Genomic DNA, 23,123 nt, shown 5'->3' on the forward strand with positions numbered 1-23,123 from the left:
GACGACTGGTTGAACAACGCCGGGTGGATGACAACCGAGGACGATGGTTCGTCGCAAACGGGTTCCAGGCACGAGAAAGTGAGCGTTTCAAACCAGGAATGCTGATACTCCCAGCTAAATGATGCACTTTCTGCGTTTGCTATCAATTGACTTTTCCTATTTGTTGGACGGCGCCGTAGCAATAATGGTGCTGAATGTTATTAGAAATGAGACGAGCTAGGCGTAACAAACGACACACTTTCCAGATCATTAGACTACCACAAAGAATCTGATAATTTGAAAAAGTCATGAACTATATGTGGTCATACTGGTGTTGCGGTACACTAGAGGGCGCAATTATCCCTAAATTGATACATATTGACAGAGATCCTCGAAACGAAAGTTCATGCTTGAAAGCAGGTTGTCACTATACTTATAGCTCATCGTGGAGCTGCAGGAAATTTAATAGCTAACAGATATTTTAGTATTTCATTTTCGGTTAACCCGGAAACCCGATTAAATAATTTATGTGTAAATAATGTGTAAATAATAAATTGTCGCCAAATTGATTTTGAACGTTTTTTTAACGAGAAATCATCTTGTTTACAAATGAAACAATGCGATCTAGCATGAAAAACTTAGGCGTGATGCATTCCTTCAAATTCGCAAACGAGTTTTCTCGCGCGGAAGGACTCAATGATTTTACAAAGCCTCTTTAGAACTCGGTTATGTGAATCTCTGTAAAAATTTCAAAAATTGCTGGTATTCCTTGATTGGTGACTTATGAGGGAAGCCAGATTTTTACTTTTTTGTCAAAACAGAGGAATTAAACAGCAATTTCATAGGTTCTGGTAGCGAACATATGAGCACACTGCTAAAAAAAATAACAAAAAGAAGAAACAAAACTAATAGCTTTTTGTTCCACTGTTTTTGATAGGATTCAGCATAAAATAAACTACATCACATCTAATTGAAACTCTTATCATTTTCTTCCATTATACTCACAGGCCAAGCAGTAGTTATTTAATCGTACTAAAAATTAAACCTACGGAATGAATATGCATCAGTCATCGGGAATTCTCTTTATGATCCAGACATCCAAAAGCAGTTTACCTTCCTGCGAAATGCAAGCAAGAGAGCAGTTGGAGAATATGATGATTGAAGCAAATTAGCTGAAATTGCTTGGTTATTGAGCAATTATCAGCCTATAGCGATATGAATGCTGAACGCTGGTTCGCGATATGGAAAGTAAAAGTTGCCTATTGATAAAATGTTCGTAAAATGTTATCATACTTGTTTGATCGAAAGACCGGTAGGCAATCGTTTATTATTTATTGAAAGCCTTGTGCTTTTTATTTTGGACAGTTTTCCCAAAAAAAAGGAAAATTGTGATCTTTTTAACCGCTAAATAGCTTGTCATTGCCGCCCCAAACTAACAGCATAACTTCAAATTACTAATCACCATCTGAGAAAGGTCGCAAATTAACACTTACAAATGCTTCCATCGTTTGTATTCCCACAAAATTATGGAGGTTGAGAGGCTCGACACCTCATTTATGGAAAGTAGCACCCAAACCGAACCGTCCTCTCACTGTCCGGTGGAGCTCGAAGTTCAAACCGTATTCATCAATTCCAAGCTAACCACTACCTGTGGTCACCGAAGTGAAGAATGAATTCCGATGGATATCTCCTTCGACTTTCACTGCCGTCAATTGGGAGATGGCTCGATTTGCGCATCTTGTGGTTGTGAGCTTTCATCCCGTACCTATAATATAACGATAAATGGCTTTGAAGATTCACTTTTTAGTTTTATGTTTATGGAGGCAATATGTACACTATGTCGGCCTGGAAAAAAGATGGTCTTGGGTTTATTTAAGGTGAAGGTGGGTTGAGTACCAAAACAAAGCTTTGAAAGTATTGGTACAATAATATACTGTAGTAGTATTGGTGTCGTATTTATAAAAAACATAAAATATTAGTAGGGTGGTTCAAAAAACGACCCAGCTCCAACACGCTCATTCGATTCCATGCTCCGAGTGTTCTTCAAAAACCGAATCGAACAAAACCTGGGTGAGCACAAGCCGGTTCAAGTTTGTATGAAAACTAGTATGTGAAACTAAACCTTTCATTACACTGCACACCAAATAATTTTGAAAATTCAACGACGTGTAAAATTGCAGCTTATTTCATCAAACGAATCAACATTCGATATTCAATTAAATTTTACTGAATTTTACAAGCATGGACAGCTTAAATTTATTTTGATTCTAATGAATAGTGAGATCGATTGAATGTTACGTTTATTTGCATGCTCCAAATATGTGCATGAAAATAAATTTAAAATCACAACATATTTTTATCTGTGTGGCTACGGCGCCTCCCCTCCAAACGCTGGCGAAAAGAAAACCCACATAGCTGAAAGCAACATTCCAGCGACTTCACTGAACGAAAATCGCACCGCAGGAAAGAACCATTGATTACGTAACGCAAAAAATAGCATTTTATATCCCACTCACCCCCATGTCACACTTTCTGTACGAAGTATCTGCCCCTGGTGCAGATATCACAGACAAATTCTGGCTATTTTGTTGAATTACACGTTTCACTGATTCCTTCTGAGAAACCTGATTATCATGCTAAACAAGGATTTTATCGATCGTTAAGTAATTTGCGTTCGATCATTTAGTAGTTTGTCAATAATTTATTCCAGAAGCTGATTTTTAAAATGTGTTGTATGGTGGACTTCTAGTGCGAAGGTTTTTCTACAATTCTGCCTGATGGTTTATTGTTAGAATTCAACTAATAACAGAGTTATAGCGCTAGTAGCAGTAACTTAAACTAAATTATTGAAATTTCGTTATCATTTAGTCTAAGTTACTGAAAATATTGCTGTAACTACGTTACTAGTGGATCGAACGCAAATTACTAAATGATCGATAACATCCTTGATGCTAAAGACTCGCAACCTCGATTAAAATCGACTTCCAACTATTGGAACGACCATTCAATATGCATTGTCTATGGAGTTAAAGCTCTTGAATATTTCATCCATTTTGTTAAGAAAATTATTTTGAGCTTTTTAGTGGAATGTTTTCACTTGTCATAAGACGAGTTTGTACAATCCCATTCAATTCCACCACTAAGTCGAGTCAAGTACGAGACACTGAGAACGACCTTACTGTTGAGGTCGAAATACGTATCTGTCAAGGTACAATTAAGTGGTGAATTAAATGGGCCCTATGAATGTGTGACATAAAATGAACAACTGACAATATTTTGAAAAAAAAATCAGGTTTTCGGACGCAAAAATGTTTTTTTTAAAGCTTGCACCGATAATCCTCTTTTTTATGTAATGATGCCCGCCATCTTTAAAAACATGGCACTTTGGAACGGAGTGCCTCATAAAGTAGCCACTTTAAGGAAATGTTCCGGCCTGCTGCCACCGGAGAGTCGATCGATCTTCTCCTGAATCCGGTCTAGGATTGCATAGAACTTTGCGAACGGTACACAGCAACATAATGCCTCGCCAGTTATCGCATATAGTCAGGTCACCCTTTTTGAAGGTACGCTAATGTCGTTTTCGGTTTTAAACCTGGGTCAGGTCCGACCCCAACTCTGAATAACCGAACGAAAAACGAATCGGGATCGAGTCAGTATGATGGTATTAGTGAGAACTCAATCCCTATCATCTGTTTTGTTTTCAATTCCCATTTTTATCAGCTGGCAGAAACAGACATATTTTATCTATTGAATTTTGTTATTAGTGTTATTTTTTTCTTGTTTTATGAATTATGGGGGAAATCAGACGTTTCTTCTGTTAATTGTTTAATGACTAAAATGACTATTATTCCATCAATAAATTAATGTGATTAGGAGCTTGTGATGAATGACGACGGCAATGTGGATTGCCGTGAAAGAATTTATGCCAATCCGTTTTTCCCGATAAACTATTATGCTGATTCTATATGGCTTTTTGGGTAACAATGATTGTGTTACAGTAAATTTGAATTATCAATTATGTCATTGAAATGGAACAGAACAAGAAAATATTGAAACACTTTGTAAAAAATCCAATACAACATTTATTGAGATTTGGGGCCTTTTATTTTAAAACAAAAAATCAAATCGTACAAGAGTTGAACAGCATTATTTTTTGCAATTTGCATTTTTTTGCTGTTTTTCTCCCAAGAAGAGGGGACCCTTTGGGATAAATTGCGATTTCGTCAAAACTGCAAAAACCAAATATACAAAAGAGGCAAATAATTTTTCACTACATAATCTAAACAGGAGATTCAACATAATCAATATCAATAGGATAAAATATGTCTTTGTCGGTTTTTTAACGAATTACAACTAAAAACCTTTCTTCCTCTAAAAAAATATGCTTAATTCGTATAAAAACTGTTCCTAAATAAACATTTTAATTTATTTATAAATAATCATTTATAAATAAATACAATAAATTTGTTGATGGCAATATAGTTGCCAAAGTCTTATAAATGGTTAATGCCAGGGTTAATACATTATGTTTATATTCTTCAAATCCGTAACCTTGAACAAATTTTACACAGACTGCAATAATGAATAAAATAATGGTATGAACATTTTGGTATAAATAACTTCATAGCGGCAGATACTCTGGTACGCTATTTTCCCATTGATAGAGCAATTATACCTAAAGCATATATTCGAATACACAACGTAATAGTGAATAAATAGCAGCTACCTTCTCGTCACTGCATTTTATAAATCACATTTTCAACAAAATGTTCAACCCTCATTTTGTTTATAGTGGAGCTACCATCTGAGGTAATCAGCGAAAAATATGTCGATATTTGAATCCGATTCACCATCAGAGAAACTTGAAGACAGCACAAAATTAAAATATTCCATTTTTGCGTGGAAGACCGCAACAAAATTGATAAATTTAACAAATGAATCAAACAAAATCAAATACCCATCCGTGTCTTTTACTTTTTCATTTTCCCTTAGCGTAAACATAAACACCAGCTTGACAGTTTGTGTTTGAATGTATTGGTGAACCTAGGTTGGATCTCGATAAATCGGCAGAGCGAACCTCATTCATTTTGGGTCGGATCTGGTGCGGATCGCGATCCAACCTGAACGAATAACCGAACGTTTTGACAGCTGTTAGAGCGGATCCGGTGCAGAACTAGGTTCGACCCAGCAATAACCGAAAACGACATAAGATACCTTGCATCCAGTCGATCGGGAAAGTTACGGTGTCCCAGATATTACGAAATAAACGATGCAGTAGTTGAGCGGATGTCATGGGGTCAGCTTTGAGCACTCGACTGATATGCGATCGACCCCTGAGGCTTTTTTCGATTTCATGCTTTGGATGGCTGTTTGAATCTCTAGCAGTGATGGCGCTTCAGTATTGACGCGTGTTATATGTCGGATTCTAGGCAGATCATGCCGAGGTGGTGGTAGCCTGGCTGGAACTTGAAAAAGTTGTTCGAAGGGCTCGAACCAGCGTTTCAGCTGGTCAGTTGGGTCAGTCAATAACTGATCATTCGCTTCTTTCACAGGCATCGTTGCTGGTCGATTTGATATTCTGTAAAGCCGTCACGGTAGATCCACGTGACCTTGTGCGATCCCCCGATCACCATGTCGTTATTACCACAAAATTATACGAGCAGCTCTCCGTTTTCGCTCATTTCTCCGAGACCATGGCGTCCCATAATGCGCTCAAGGTTCGAGTTGTCAGATCCGATCTTCGCGTTGAAGTCGCCCAAACAGATCTTGATATCACCCATCGGAATACTATCTACGACGGCATTGAGGTTGACTGTAGAAGTTCTCTTTGTCTTGCAGATCGGCAGCATCGGTTGGCGCATAACATTGGATTAAAGTTAGGTTTCGGACCCGTGTTCTAAATCTGGCAACGATTATCCTTTCACTTATAGGTTCCCACTTCTTAAGCGCAGAGTGTGCCTGAGCGCTTAGTAGAAAGCCAAATCCGCGATGCCGGGGAGCGTGTTCACCTCGTAAACCACTCAGTCCCAGGATCTCAAGCTTCATGCGGCGTGCCTCATTGGCAAGTTGTGCCAATTTACTCTGTTGGGCTTGGGGTAAAACATTCCATATGATCCTATTCGTGTCCGTTGTTTCGCGCTAAGAGTCGTCGCCGTAAAATCAGTCCGTGTTCTTTCATTATCGGATTCTCGAACAAATTGATGTTTCGGAAACAGTAGGTTGTTGGCCCAAGGTTCCCTATCCACCGGGATGGGGCTGCCATCTTAGGTATAGCTTCCAGGGAATAGCATTCCATACTCAGCCGCTGGATGCCAGAACAGATGCTGTTGGAGCCGCACCTCCTTGGTGAACAGACGCTCGATCAGTCGGGTCAAATTTGTTTAAAGTCCCACCCAACACCAAGACTAGGCTAGTGCGCTTTGAGCGGCACACGGTCGCTTTGATAGGGCCTGCTTGGGGACACATGCAGCTTTTTATAGAAGTTCAACATAGCCCAATGTCGAACCCCACAACATCCTAGGCAGACCCCACAGGACGCACCCTCTCACTCTAAATGATGTCAGAAGGACAACAGTGCCCAGGCTACACTACCAGCTAAGTACGCAACCCTTAGCTGGCGGTCAATTGTCATCGGAAGACCCGTGGAGGCGTGAGTATTGGAACTTGTGAGGACCAGAGCTATGTTAGGCGCTCCTTCCCGGATGTCAACTCACCATTTCGTCGCCCAGGGGATTCGAAGTTACACTGAATTGTTCGTTTCCAAAGTAGGACCCCTCCTCCCATACCCTTCTCCTTTTCAATGACACTCCCACCCCATCATTGAGGTTCTCCTTAGAATAGAGAATTTGTGTATCAAAATTGGTTGAAATCGGTCAAGTGGTTCAGAAGTAGTTAGCATACATACATAGACTGGTTGGCACGGCAAATGCTGGGTAAAGCGTACCACTGGTACTTCGCATACCTGAAGGAATAAAATAGACCCCATCTCGCGGTCCTTAGCCTCTTACCCAGCAACTCCTATCCCTACCTCCCCGCGGTGCTGGTCGGGATACGAGCAACCTTAGGGTAACCAACCCCGGTGGAACTATGATCGTATGCTGACAGGGAAGGGGGTTGCTCCTCTCCGGAGGTGCAAATCTTATTGAGCGTCTGTTCTCCATGTCAGGATCGGCTCACAACAGCGTCTGTTCTCCATGTTAGGGGCGGCTGACCATCGTCCGAGTGCCAGCGAGGGACTCTAAGTGAAACTGTGCACCATGGTCCACCGGAAATAAGGAGGAATGGTCCTCCGGAAATTTAGGGGGTTTGGTGTCAAGCCCTGCAAGCCAGCCTTTAAAAAATCATAAGCAACGAATAATCAACAAGAGAGTAAGGACCGGAACCATCGGCGAAGACCACTGCGACGAAAAGGGACTAGCGATTGGAAACTCGGTTCGTGGAACTGCAAATCTCTCAACTTCATCGGGAGCACACGCATACTCGCCGATGTGCTCAAGGACCGTGGATTCGGCATCGTAGCGCTGCAGGAGGTTTGTTGGAAGGGATCAATGGTGCGAACGTTTAGAGGTAATCATACCATTTACCAGAGCTGCGGCAACACACACGAGCTGGGAACAGCTTTCATAGTGATGGGCGATATGCAAAGGCGCGTGATCGGGTGGTGGCCGATCAATGAAAGAATGTGCAGGTTGAGGATCAAAGGCCGGTTCTTCAACTTCCAGCATAATCAACGTCCATAGCCCACACTCCGGAAGCACTGATGATGATAAGGACGCATTCTACGCGCAGCTGGAACGTGAGTACGACAGCTGCCCAAGCCACGACGTCAAAATCATCATAGGAGATTTGAACGCTCAGGTTGGCCAAGAGGAGGAGTTTAGACCGACTATTGGAAAGTTCAGCGCTCACCGGCTGACGAACGAAAACGGCCTACGACTAATTGATTTCGCCGCCTCCAAGAATATGGCCATTCGCAGCACCTACTTCCAACACAGCCTCCCGTATCGGTACACCTGGAGATCACCACTGCAGACAGAATCACAAATCGACCAGGGAAGTTAAGGATGCCATCCAACAGCTAAAGACCAATAAAGCAGCTGGTAAGGATGGCATCGGAGCTGAGCTCATCAAGACGGGCCCGGAAAAGCTAGCCACTTGCCTGCACAAATTGATAGTCAGAATCTGGGAAACTGAACAGCTACCGGAGGAGTGGAAGGAAGGGGTTATATGCCCCATCTACAAGAAAGGCGACAAACTGGAGTGTGAGAACTTTCGAGCGATCAGCATCCTTAATGCCGCCTACAAAGTGATATCTCAGATCATCTTCCGTCGTCTGTCACCATTAGTGAACGAGTTCGTGGGAAGTTATCAAGCCGGCTTCGTTGACGGCCGCTCGACAACGGACCAGATCTTTACTGTACGGCAAATCCTTCAAAATGCCGTGAATACCAGGTCCCAACGCACCATCTGTTCGTTGATTTCAAGGCGGCATACGACAGTATAGACCGCGTAGAGCTATGGAAAATTATGGACGAGAACAGCTTCCCTGGGAAGCTTACCAGACTGATCAAAGCAACGGTGGATGGTGTGCAAAACTGTGTGAAGATTTCGGGCGAACACTCCAGTTCGTTCGAATCGCGCCGGGGACTAAGACAAGGTGATGGACTTTCGTGCCTGTTGTTCAACATTGCGCTAGAAGGTGTCATGCGGAGAGCCGGGTGTAACAGCCGGGGTACGATTTTCAACAGATCCAGTCAATTTATTTGCTTCGCGGATGACATGGACATTGTCGGCCGAACATTTGCAAAGGTGGCAGAACTGTATACCCGCCTGAAACGTGAAGCAATAAAAGTTGGACTGGTGGTGAATGCGTCAAAGACAAAGTACATGCTTGTGGGCGGAACCGAGCGCGACAGGGCCCGCCTGGGAAGCAGTGTTACGATAGACGGGGATACCTTCGAGGTGGTCGAGGAATTCGTCTACCTCGGATCCTTGCTAACGGCTGACAACAACGTTAGTCGAGAAATACGAAGGCGCATCATCTGTGGAAGTCGGGCCTACTATGGGCTCCAGAAGAAACTGCGGTCGAAAAAGATTCGCCACCACACCAAATGTGTCATGTACAAGACGCTTATAAGACCGGTTGTCCTCTACGGACATGAAACATGGACAATGCTCGAGGAGGACTTGCAAGCACTCGGAGTATTCGAGAGACGGGTGCTTAGGACCATCTTTGGCGGTGTGCAAGAAGACGGTGTGTGGCGGCGAAGAATGAACCATGAGCTCGTCCAACTCTACGGCGAACCCAGTATCCAGAAGGTAGCTAAAGCCGGAAGGGTACGATGGGCAGGACATGTTGCAAGAATGCTGGACAGCAACCCTGCAAAGATGGTGTTCGCTTCCGATCCGGCAGGTACGAGACGGCGTGGAGCGCAGCGAGCGAGATGGGCAGACCAGGTGCAAAACGACTTGGCGAGCGTGGGGCGTATCCGAGGATGGAGAGATGCGGCCTCGAACCGTGTATTGTGGCGTCAAATTGTTGATTCAATGTTATCTGTTTAGATGTTAACTAAATAAATGAAAAATGAAACATAGACTGGTTATTTTATATAGAGAGTTAGTAGATATATTAAAACAAATAAACTTTTGATTAGGTTCCAAACCCGTCCATGAACACAATTGTGAGCGTTGGCAAGATTGGAGTTTCCTCAACAATCACCACAGAAAACATTTCATGCATCCTCACGCAATGATTTGAGCATCCTCACGCAATTAGTGAGCCCCAAATTTGTTAATTTTAGTTAATTTCAAAACGAGTATCGGACAAATGAAGTAAATCGAAGCACTTCGATCCAATCGATTCTGCAAGTATAATAGCTGGATGGCGCGTTTCATCCCAGCGAAAAAATCAACTTTTTCCATCAAGGTATAACTTTTTTGTTTTTTTTTTGGCTAAATCACTCGCGGTTTTCAGGAGCCTCTTTGTAAAGATTGTACGTGGTACTTATGAGTGGCATTGAATGATTACAGCACCACCTAGAGGTTAAACAGTTAAAGGAGATCATTTTCCCATACATTCAGTCGATTTTTCTCATATAAACTTCAGGCTCGTTGAGCATCCAGTTAGACTTGACGGATCTGGCTGAAATTTTCACAGTAGCTTCTGGGAGCAAAACACTTTATTTTCAGAGGGTACACTGCCGCTCTACGCATAATTGTCCCATGTTACCTTCGATGAAAAAATCCAAACTCGAGTCAATTTGTCCCACTAATTTCAAAATCGATTGGTTCCTTAAATTTAACAAATATTTTTGGAATGTTATGAGCGTAGGCAGCACTTTTCCAGGACATAAAACGAATTACTACTTATTCAAACGGTTTTCAGTCTCTATTATCATCAAACAACAACTTCATTTTTTCAATGGGACAAATTGACTCGAGTTTGAGATTTTTCATCAAAGGTAACATGGGACAATTATGTGTAGAACGGCAGTATATGTCTCGAAAAAATGATTTTGAATTTGTTCATATAAGTGTGGTCCACCTTACTCCACACGCTACATTTGGTTTTTGATTAAGTAGTTCCTGGGTTATATAGAAATTTGTGTTTCATTTGTATTGGAGCCCACATTTTCAGAGAGGGGAGGTATCTTGATCCCTCTTAAGAACCTTCCCCGGCTCCAAAAATTCCTGTACAAGAAATTTCACGCCGATCGGCTCAGTAGTTTCCGAGTCTATAAGGGTTAAACAGACAAAAATTCATTTTTATGTATATATAAGAAAAGGATAGTGAAGATTTTTGAAAAAACTAGACAAAAATAAAATAATAATCATGGTTTTTAGGGATAAAACTCACATAAATTATGTTTCGCTTCCAAAGAAGACTGAGACTCCATAAAAACATACGCATTTTTCGGATGTAAAAGGTTATTAAGAAACAAAGCGGTTGATTTGCATTTCGTGTTTATTTGATCTGCTCCATTTGATATTACAAAACATTATCCAGGCACTTTAACATTATCCGATGACAAATTAATATAGTCGAAGAAAACAAATGGATTACATCTTTTCGGAAAATTTAGTATTTAATAATAAAATAATGAAGATTAACTTAAGAAAAATCATACTCACTGGCGGAGTCAGAGGTGTTCAGGTCCACTCATCCCTCCAAGTTGTGCTCTATCAAATAACAATAACTAAGCCCGCCAGTCAATGAAAGAACTAATTAACTTTATTACCGGCCGCGCAATGCAAAACACAAAATTTCGGCAAATCGCGCGGTCGTTCGCGTCCGAAACAAGAGCCAACACGCACTCTCTTTATCTTGTAAAAATGTATTTTAGCCAATACTATTAAAGGTTCGTTTTTGGACTGTTTCTGTATACAGGGTCAGTCCAGTTTTTTCGTTACGTAATAAATGGATCTTCCCATGAGGTTCATCATTATTGGTACAGTTGCTTCACTATAGATGTAAGGGAGTCAATTTTATTAAGCAAAATCATTGTTTCCAATAGTTTTTCAAACGAAATCTTGGGGTAATTTGCATTTAACAGAATATATAAAGCACGACGCATCAACTGAAACTTTGTTTTATATATGAAGACATCATCACCGTTGTTATATACAAGTTTGGTTCAGAATTAGTCCCAGAGTCCTCTTTACCGGGGGAATCAGCACTAAAATTCCCCATTTTCTGTCCTCTAACCCAAACCCAAACTTAATTAAGTCATACAAAAACAGTATTGAAAATGTTTCGTCTATGGTTATCATGTGCCATAGTACGGCCATCACTCACTAAATTAAATAACAACGGTTGGATTTAGGTTTAACATACTTGCCTCGTGGAGTACACCATGCAGCCTTCCACGTAACAGTTTGACTTTACAAGCAATCGATTGTATCAGGAATTCCGTCCAACGTTCAGCGATTACACGACGAGCCAGCTAGGAAGTTATCGTAACTTAATGTTGTTTGCACAATTTATAACACCACTACTAGCCACATATCACCCACATATGGTTCCGGAGCATCAAGTATGTTTGCAATTTGCATGTAGGAGGACGACACTAAAGTCACACAATCACTCGGCTACCGTCTGCTAATCCATTTATGTTGATTTGCTGATTGCACGCCGTGTTTTCTCGATTCAATCGGCAAAAAAGTCGTTAACTAGTTCCACATTCAGTTCTCCACAACAGATCAAAGTGGGACACCGATCTTCTACGTATTATTCGCAGTTCGTGTGCCATTCAAAGTTGACTTGACCGTTGTTCACTTTGTGCCGTTTATCTATGGCCATCCGATCGGTTTAATCTGACCGATTGAGTTACAAATTGGCATTCACGTAGCCACACCTTCTACCCATTTGCGTTTTGCCTTGCCCGTTCAGCAAGCAAGGTGCTTCACATTTAATCGGAAAGAGCTGGAACTGGAACGCTTTTTACAATATTTAGTGGTTTATCCGGTAGACACAAACAAGAAACACCTCTCACTCAAGGTCAGTCACAACTTTCACTGCACCATTAAGTTTCCTTTCAGCTGTGCTTGAGATTCAATTTCACGAATTAACATCCGAATGAGCAACTGGTTAAATATTGTTAAAAAAAAAGTTTAAACTGCACTGCACATGTGTTTAATGTTCACAGACTGTATACCTGCAAATAATGAGATTTTTTATTACTGGGGTACCTATAGCATTGACAACTTTGCTCTAAAAATGAAATTATCGTACGTTGTTGGTTTTTGGGAAAAGCAAGTAGGGGTGCAGCTATCCTTTGTTGGCATTACATGCCCCTACTGGGGCATTGCAGCCTCTCAGTTCATTAAGAACTTCCACAGTTATTAACTGTGAGATTTCTAAGCATTCGAATATCATGAGGCTAACACAATGACACTTTATGCCCAGGGAAGTCGAGACAATTTCCAAACCGAAAATTGCCAAAACTGGCATTGAGAATCGAGCCTAGTCACCCTCAGCATAATATTGCTTAGTAGCCGCGCGTTCTACAAAAATGTTTGATGTAAATAAAAATGCCCCGAGGACAATGAAAAAAATTTCATCAGAAATTTCTAGACCAACATTTGAAATGGGCGCAACTCCCAACATTTATTTCTTCAGATTCTTTGTCTACATATATAGCTATGTATGTGGACGAATAACTAGAAAGAATACATTTTGGCTGTTACGCTCTTTTCAAATGTTGGTCTGGATTTGAACATTGCCAATAAAGAAATAAGGGTAAATGCAACTACTTAGTACAAAATGCACATCAATAATGGAGGATTTCCATCAATACGTATGCGTTAGTTTCTAATGAAAAAAATTACTTAATTTATTTTTTTCTATTTGTGTGTGGAGTTTTCTATTGTTCAATTGCTTTTTTTATCATGCAATCATTTAATGCTACTTTTGATTTATAGATTCAAAATTTTATATAAAATTGATAATCTTTCGGGTTCTATGCGATAACTTGCTATGCGATAAATCACTCTAATGGACACCCTAAGGAATCACGTAATTTTCACATGGAAAACGATGTAATCTTTAAAGGAAGCAATGCGATGGCTTCAGGTCAATTTAGTGGGAAACAATCAGATTTTGTGATTTTTATGACAATAAAAATCAGTATGAAAAAATCCCCGTTATAAGTATGCGGGTGGAATGGACACAGTGTGTGGGTAAAACGGACATGTTAAGAAATTAAGCTTAAAACAAGCATCTATAAAATATGACTCTTGGAATAAAAATGTTGAATAATAATTGATATATTGGTAACTTGCAATGATTTTACTTAAAAATCATGTTACATTATTAAAAATCCCTTAAAAATGCCATTGGTCTGAACAAAACTCGGAAATTCGAATTTCCCAATGAAATCTTGCCGTTTTCGAAGGTAAACAATACAAATTTTTCAAAACAAAATTATGGAGAAAAATATGCATGTACTCTAAAAGGTACATATCTAGACCAACATTTGAAAAGGGCGTAACAGCAAAAATTTATTCCTTCTGATTCTTTGTTTACATATACAGCTATATATGTGGACGAAGAATCAGAAGAAATAAATTTTGGCTGTAACGCCCTTTTCAAATGTTGGTCTAGTTATTACCCACACCAGAACGTGTCCGTTTTACCCCAAAATGATCCAATTTCTTAAAAAAATCTCAAAAAATCGAATTTTGAGATAAATTATCAAATCAACCCGTACACAAACTTTGAATAAACTAAGTTTGAGATCCCCGAGGATTATGCGGATTAGCTTTGCCGTTTTCTGTTTTAAAATTACATTAACATGGCATATCAGCCGCATTTTGCAATTAAATCAATAATAAACAAATTTATTTATTTATTCACACTAAGGCCGAAGTGGCCTGTGCGGTATATAAGAGTCTTCTCTATTCGGCTCAGTCCATGGCTACACGTCGCCAACCACGCAGTCTACGGAGGGTCCGCAAGTCATCTTCCACCTGATCGATCCACCTTGCCCGCTGCGCACCTCGCCTTCTTGTGCCCGTTGGATCGTTGTCCGACATTCTGGCTACGTGCCCGGCCCACCGCAGTCGTCCGATTTTCGCGGTGTGAACGATGGATGGTTCTCCCAACAGCTGATGCAACTCGTGGTTCATTCGCCTCCTCCACGTACCGTCTGCCATCTGCACCCCACCATAGATGGTACGCAGCACTTTCCTTTCGAAAACTCCGAGTGCGCGTTGGTCCTCCACGAGCATCGTCCAGGTCTCGTGTCCGTAGAGGACTACCGGTCTAATGAGCGTTTTGTAGATTGTCAGTTTGGTACGGCGGCGAACTCTATTCGATCGGAGCGTCTTGCGAAGTCCAAAGTATGTACGATTTCCAGCCACTATGCGTCTCCGAATTTCTCTGCTGGTATCATTTTCGGCAGTCACCAGTGAGCCCAAGTACACAAATTCTTCTACCACCTCGATTTCGTCACCACCGATGCCAAATCGCGATGGGTGGCTCACATTGTCTTCTCTTGAACCTCTTCCTATCATGTACTTCGTCTTCGACATGTTGATGACTAGTCCGATCCGCTTGGCTTCCCTCTTCAGTCTGATGTAGGCTTCCTCCATCTTCTCAAAGTTACGTGCCATAATATCTATGTCGTCGGTGAAGCCAAATAGCTGGACGGTCTTATTGAAAATTGTACCACTCGTGTTAATCCCTGCTCTTCGTATTACCCCTTCCAAAGCGATGTTGAATAGCAGGCACGAAAGACCATCACCTTGCCGTAACCCTCTGTGGGTTTCGAAGGGACTCGAGAATGCCCCTGAAACTCAAACTACGCACATCACCCGATCCATCGTCGCTTTGATCAACCGTGTAAGTTTATCCGGAAATCCGTTTTCGTGCATTAGCTGCCATAGCTGGTCCCGATCGATTGTATCATATGCGACTTTGAAGTCGATGAATAGATGATGTGTGGGCACGTTGTATTCGCGGCATTTCTGCAGCACTTGGCGAATGGCGAACACCTGGTCCGTGGTGGAGCGTTCGCCCATAAAACCCGCCTGGTACTGCCCCACGAACTCCCTTGCAATTGGTGCTAGTCGACGGCATAAAATTTGGGAGAGTACCTTGTAGGCGGCGTTCAGCAATGTGATTGCGCGGTAGTTGCTACAATCCAGCTTATCGCCCTTTTTGTAGATGCTACACACGACACCTTCCATCCACTCCTGCGGCAAAACTTCCTCCTCTCAAATCTTGGTAATGACCCAGTGCAGCGCTCTAGCCAGTGCCTCTCCACCGTGTTTAAATAGCTCTCCTGGTAGTTGGTCAACCCCAGGGGCTTTGTTGTTCTTCAGCCGGCTAATCTCCTCCTGGATTTCCTGGAGATCCGTAGCCGGTAGAATTATGTCCTGCGCGCATTTCCCCAGGTCCATCACCATACCGCCATCTTCGTCTGCCACATCGCCATTCAGGTGCTCTTCGTAGTGCTGCCGCCACCTTTGGATCACCTCACGCTCGTTCGTAAGAAGGTTCCCGTTTATGTCCTTACACATATCAGGCTGTGGCACGTGGCCCTTACGTGAAAGGTTCAACTTCTCATAGAACTTTCGTGTGTTATTAGCGCGGTATTCCGTCTCTTCACGGTCTCGATCTTCCTGCTGACGCTTTTTTCTCAAGAAAATCGAGTTTTGTCTGTTCCGCGCCTGTTTATATCGTGCCTCGTTCGCCCTCGTGCGGTGTTGCAGCAATCTCGCCCGTGCTGCATTCTTCTCTTCGTTTCTCTGATCCGGGGGAACCATGCCAAGTGCAGCGGTTGCGGTGCTACCAATGGCGGATCGAATATCTCTCCAGCCATCTTCAAGAGATGCTGCGCCTAGCTGCTCTTCCGTTGGGAGTGCCACTTCCAGCTGCTGCGCGTATTTTTGGACTAGTCTACCGTCTTGTAGCCGTTCAATGTTAAGCCGCGGCGTCCGACTTCGACGCGTGTTATTCACCGTCAAGAGTTTTGAGCGCAGGCATACTGCAACGAGGTAGTGTTCGGATTCAATATTCGCACTGCGGTAAGTGCGGACGTTCGTGATGTCGGAGAAGAATTTACCGTCGATTAGAACGTGGTCGATTTGATTTTTCGTTTCTTGGTTAGGTGATCTCCATGTGGCCTTGTGGATATTTTTGCGGGGAAAGAAGGTGCTTCGGTGCTACCATTCCGCGGGAGGCTGCGAAGTTTATGCATCGTTGGCCGTTGTCATTCGATACGGTGTGCAGACTATCCAGTGCGATGACCGGTCTATACATTTCCTCCCTTCCTACTTTACCGATGACGATTTTGACGTACCGCAGTGGGCATCCATCGTATGTCTGCTCCAGCTGTGCGTTGAACGCTTCTTTCTCGTCGTCGGGTCTCCCTTCGTGTGGGCAGTGCACGTTGATGATGCTATAGTTGAAGAAACGGCCTTTAATTCTCAGCTTGCAAATCCTTGCGTTGATTGGCTGCCACCCAATCACGCGTTGGCGCATCTTACCCAGCACTATGAAGCCGGTTCCCAGCTCGTTGGTGGTGCCACAGCTCTGGTAGAAGGTAGCCGCCCGATGTCCGCTTTTCCACACGTTCTGTCCTGTCCAGCAAATCTCCTGCAGCGCCACGACGTCGAAGTTGCGGGGATGTAATTCATCGTAGATCATCCTGTCGCAACCTGCGAAACCTAGCGACTTGCAGTTCCATGTTCCAAGCTTCCAATCGTGATCCTTTATTCGTCGCCTAGGTATTTGCCGATTATATCGAGTCGCATTATCTCTTATATTGTTCGTAATTATTGGTTTTCCAGGCGGCTTATTGGGCCTGCGCAAACCTCCTGTCTCGTTGGAGGGCCGTCGTGTCAGGGCTGTTTAGCGTCCCACCTAACACCAGGACTTGGGCTTGTGCGCTTTGAGCGGCACACGGTCGCTTTGGCGGAGCCTACTTGCGGATACATGCAGCTTTTTATAGAGGTTTAACAGGGCCCACTGTCAAACCCCACCACATCCTAGGCAGGTGCCACAACTCGCAGATGGCCTGGGGAGGGATTGTTAAGCCCTTGGACATAGTCCCTGCTGCCCCAATAATAAACAAAATAGTTTTCATTTTTTGAATGTCGTAAAACTTGTCGTGCTCATAATTTGAAACATTTTGAAGCAATAAGATCCACTTGATAGAGTGCCAAATTTGTAACGATTTAACTAAAACGGGACCCCTGTCCGTTCTACCCACCCTGTCCGTTTTACTCCACCCTCCTATTGATCCTATTGACAATTCCCAGAACGATACAATTTCCAGATCGGCTTTAAAGTAAAAATTTGGTGCTACTAATGGGTTCAATAGGTACAGGTCGGACTCGATTATTCGGAGTATCGATTTTATTTCCACTCCGGATAATCAAATCCTCTGGATAATCGAATCACCAGAAAAAAAAATCTGTAATTCAATATTGAAAAAGTTATGTTTTATTTAATTTGCAGTGGTGAAGTAAGAAATTATTCAGGAATAACACTGATTAATCCACCTAGCGGTATTAGTCACTTTCTGGTGTATTATAAAAAAAACAGTATTTTTGGCATAACTTCAGGGTCCACAGTCCGATCCAGCCAATTTTCAATATGGAATGATAGGACAGGATTTCCATTTCGATGCAACGGCTGAGAATAGGTGCCAGAAAATAGCTGGACTATTTACGCGCTTTTTGTACAAAAATAGTATTTTGGCCATTATTTCTGAACTTAAAGTTTGATCTAGGCAATTTTCAACAGAAAGCAATGAAATTTTTGAGTCCATTGTCCGATTCCTCCAATTTTCCATAGAAAACCATATAAAGGCTCCCCCAGACTCAAACGATTTCATTGCCGCAATGGCGACAACTACTCGCCGCGATTCTATCACTGGGTCGCTGGCGCTGCAGGCAATGTTCCATTTACGCTTTCACATCAACGGCGACAGAATCGCATTTGCCAAGCGATAGAATCGCTTCGCGATTGTTTGGTTACATGTGTTTGGGAGAACCTTAATAGGATGTCCCATTAAATGCAACCAGTTGCAAGCAAATCCGACAATGATAAGTGCCAAAAATTGGTCAGATTTTGTGCACTCAAACACACAGACATCACCTCAATTCGCCAACCATAGAGGATCGGTATATAATACTATGGATCTCCAAGCCATCTAAAATATGTTTTGGTGCGAACATATAGCCTTTCGGTACAATATTCCGAGCATGAAATAAATAACAGGTCGTTGCATCGTATACTTGGTGATAGTCGTGTTTCCACTTGTTGCTGAATATTTTCCAGTGGAAATTCAAAGGAACTTTCGTGTAGCTTCAAAAAGAAATATTTACGGTGGAAGCTCAAAAGAAACCTTCGCTAAAATTCAGAATAAATTCATTAGAAATGCAGATAAATTTCCAGTAGTAATAATCTTAATCTTCTATATATATAAAAACCAATCTATGTATGTATGTTCGCTAACTACTTCTGAACCACTTGGCCGATTTCAACCAAATTTGGTACAGACATTCTCTATCCTCAGAGGAAGTTAACAAAGGGGTGGGATGGTCATGTAGAAAAGGGGAGGGTGGTGGGAGGGTTTTGTTCAGAAAACGAACAATTCTGTGTAACTTTCAACCCCCAGGACCGATTTCAACCAAATTTGGTACAGACATTCTCTATCCTCAGAGGAAGTTAACAAAGGGTGGGATGGTCATGTAGAAAAGGGGAGGGTGGTGGGAGGGGTTTTGTTCAGAAAACGAACAATTCTGTGTAACTTTCAACTCCCAGGACCGATTTCAACCAAATTTGGTACAGACATTCTCTATCCTCAGAGGAAGGTAACAAAGGGGGGGGAGGGACAGGTAGAAAAGGGGGAGGGGTGGTGGGAGGGGTTTTGTTCAGAAAACGAACAATTCTGTGTAACTTTCAACTCCCAGGACCGATTTCAACCAAATTTTGTACACATATTCACTACGAGGAGGTAATCATATGGGAGGGATTTGGGAAAGGGGAGGGGTCTGGAGGGAGGGTTTTGTTTAGAAAACGGGCAATTCAAAGTAAATCATGAACCCCTGTACCGATTTCAACCAAATTTGGTACACACATTCTACATCATAAGGAAAAGATAACAAAGGGGATGGGATGGTCATTGGAAAAAGGGAGGGTATAGGGAGGTGTTGTCTTTGGAAAACGAGCAACTCAGTGTAACTCCCAACCCCAGGACCGATTTCAATCAAATTTTGTACACATATTCACTATGAGGAGCCGATCGTACGGGAGGGAAATTTGGATAAGGGGGTAGGGGTCTGAAGGGAGGGTATTGTTCAGAAAACGGGCAATTTAGTGTAACTTCTGAACCCCTGTACCGATTTCAACCAAATTTGGTACACACATTTTCTATCCCTAGGAGAAGATAACAAAGGGGTGAAATGGCCGTTGAGAAAAGAGGAAGGGTAAAGGGAAAGCGGTTGTCTTTAGAAAACGGGCAATTCAGTGTAACTCCTGACCCCCAGGACCAATTCTAAGCAGATTAAATGATTAAATCATTCAACTCTATGATTAAAGATTATGATTAATGAATTATAATTTTTGAAAATGATGACTGATAATGATTAATGATTAAATTCATTTTTGACAATAATTAACGATTATGAATAATAGATGAAAAAACCGTTGGATTATGATTAACGATTACCGATCGTGATTAAATGTTGACACACTATGTGTATGGTTAATGATTAACGATCGATATGATTAATGATTGATGATTATGAATGATCAAATTGCATAGTGATCCATAATCGAGTAACCTTTATTCCAAATTTTAAAAGGTATGATAATTATATGATAATGATTCAAGATTAATAAATAAAAGCAAGGTATGCAATGATCCAATGTTCCAGCATAACTTCTGTACCCCTTGCCCGATTTCAACCAAATTTGGAACAAACATTCTTTTTTCTTAAGAAGGCGAAGATGACAGGGATCGGTCGACACAAGACTTCATGGAAAGCTTGGTATGCCCAGAGAAAAGCAATGATTAAAGTGTTTCCTTCTGGACGGTAAATGTGATCATTTCTTTAAAATAGACGTTTTTCCGGAATAAGGCATCGGTGTATGTTTTTCCTTCTTTAGAAATAGACGTTTGCCCGGAATAAAGCGATTTTGGGTTTGATCCCATTTTCAAAATCAGTCAATGTTTTCAAATGTAATCTACCTTCTTTTAATCAAATGATGAAATATCAATAAGAAAACACAATTATCCTTTTGACCTATTCCAATTCCGATGGTGAAAAAAACTGCGAATTAAACTGGCAACTCCGAGCAAGGCCGGGTACATAAAGCTAGTTTATAAATAAAAATACAAGAAATTCAGACGAACTTCTGTGCGCAAAATAGGAGGAATTCTTCCCGGAAATTAAGAAGATCTTCCAATGGAAATTCAGAACATTTTTCCAAGCTATTCAGGAAAAAATTTAAGAAAATTTAGTAGATTTCGGCAAAGGGGTCGTCGTGGTCATAACCAACCTAAACTCTGCTTTCCTAAATAGAACGTCCATAAATTACATAAATAGAGCATCCCTACTGCAGTTCATGCCATACCAGTTTCGTTTTTATTTCTTCTATTAATCATATTTTGTATTAAATTTACAGTAATTAATTCATTTGAATTCGTGAATTTGATATACAAGCCTATAGTCAAATTTCAATATACATAACAACCCCTTTTTCAACCCCTCTCCCCCAACCTAGATACGTCCCATATTGTGAAAATAATCATAAAAATATATTAAGCTCTTTTAGTGGAATGTATTAAACCGTCTAAGACGAATTAAGTACTGTCCATTTAATTCCACTAGTTAATTTTCGTTATCTTTGCAGATACGTATTTCGACCACAACTGTGTGGTCGTCTTCAGTGTCTTGTACTCGACTCGACTTGCTAAGTCGAGTACAAGACACTGAAGACGACCACACAGTTGTGGTCGAAATACGTATCTGCAAAGATAACGAAAATTAACTAGTGGAATTAAATGGAAAATAATCATATTGTTTATTATAACATCGAAATAAAAAAAATAAAATTTAAAAAAAATCGAAGAAAAAAATACTCCGGATAATCGAGTCTAAAATTCCGGATAATCGAACCCCGGATAATCAAGTCTCCGGATAATCGAGTCCGTACTGTACTTATAAAATACAAAATACTAATTTTAAAACATGTGTTCAAAAAAAATTACGAAATCATTTTTGGCTCTCAAATTTATCCGATAAGCTCACAATAAGTTGCGACGGAGATTCTTGGAATGAGTTTAATTAAACCAAATATATTCACATATGTATTCATGTTTTTTTCTTATATGCATTTTACTCTTCTTAACACACTAGAAAGGCAAAAACATTGCTAGGTAAATTTATCAGAGTTTTTAAATACAAAATCCAACGAGAAAGAATAAACTGCTGCAAAAATTAGAATAACTTAAGTATCGCTCGTTTCCACTATTCTAATGTGTTTTTTTCACTTTCACTGACAACACAATGCATTGGGTTTCCTAGGGTTAATTTTACAAAAATGAAAGAACTACTCGTATGTTTACCTAGCACAAAGGTATATAACCTTCCAATACACCCGACACAACAGAAAAAAAAACTCTCTGTCCACGATCACTACCGTTGAAGGATCACATTTCCGCAAACTTGCAGAATCTATGCACATTAACGAACACCTAAAGCACTGATCCACTTTAGGAAGCGAACTAGCAGCAATCAAATAAACGTCTAGTTTGGAGCGGCACGATGCCGAGCCGATGGGCTTCCCAAAGGGTAGCGAACAAATCGCTACCAGAGTGCACCTCCCCGGAACCACGCGAAAAGCTGCTATAACCGATGGATAGACGATTTTATGTACTTTCTTCGCGGTTGCGGTAGCTCGATTGGGAAAACGGTAGCAACGGCACGTTTGCTCCTCGCGAAAGTCCAACAGCAACTGACTGGGTCCAGCGATAACGCACTTTGCGAGATTAACCAACCATGCCATGCGCTGCGCCGCTATTGTATATGTTGCGCTGGGCTGCTGGCTGGTCTGGCATATATCTGCCATGTTGTGGTAGTCTCCATCGTACCGGCACAAGAGCGCTGTTGTATACCAACGGAAAAACGTGTACCGACCATGATGGGGATGCGGTGTCGCTTGGAGGTTGGGGGGTTTGTTTTGGTTCAACTTCGATCGTGTACATAAGCAGGTGGATGAAGTTTTGCCTTTGGTGAGCTGTGAGGAATGAAAGTTTAAAAAAAGTAATAATCTCACTTTGTGCATCACTCACTTCTCCTCTTCAGTGTTGGATCTTCGTGGATTCTGCATTAATTCGACGAATCTATACGCAAACATCGATACTAGCATGCTGAACTTTTATGCTTTGCGCAACTCCAAGGTTGTTCTTTCTATTAGTGACCTAGCTTATCCAAATGCTTTGTGTACCATAAACCCTAAAACAATTCCATGCACCCTGGTGACAAGAAAACTAAACATAATAAGTGTAGTGTCTTTCACTTCAGTTTTCTTAGCAGCATTTAATTGTGATCGGACTATAGCCGAAGTGACCTGTCCAGTACATAGCATAAGAGGACACAACACAACCCTATTTGATTTCTAGAAAACT

The 23,123-nt window shown here is 41.4% G+C and overlaps 1 protein-coding gene across 3 annotated transcripts in view; it reads right to left on the minus strand.

Annotated features, from left to right (window-relative positions):
* LOC134223999 (uncharacterized) overlaps nt 1-22,461 on the minus strand; it is a 368,032-nt gene extending 345,571 nt beyond the window's left edge. The window contains exons 1-2 of one of the 3 annotated variants that reach the window (XM_062703226.1): nt 22,062-22,461; nt 11,813-12,561 (exon numbers count right to left, since the gene is read on the minus strand). The gene's annotated coding sequence lies outside the window, so the exon portion shown is untranslated. Of the gene's footprint in view, nt 1-11,812; nt 12,633-22,061 lie in introns of all 3 variants that reach the window. The other 2 variants (XM_062703224.1, XM_062703225.1) reach the window with 2 other exon arrangements.
* Between the last annotated feature and the right edge of the window lie 662 nt (nt 22,462-23,123).

Source organism: Armigeres subalbatus, chromosome 3, assembly GCF_024139115.2.
Source record: "Armigeres subalbatus isolate Guangzhou_Male chromosome 3, GZ_Asu_2, whole genome shotgun sequence".
NCBI lineage: Eukaryota > Metazoa > Arthropoda > Insecta > Diptera > Culicidae > Armigeres > Armigeres subalbatus.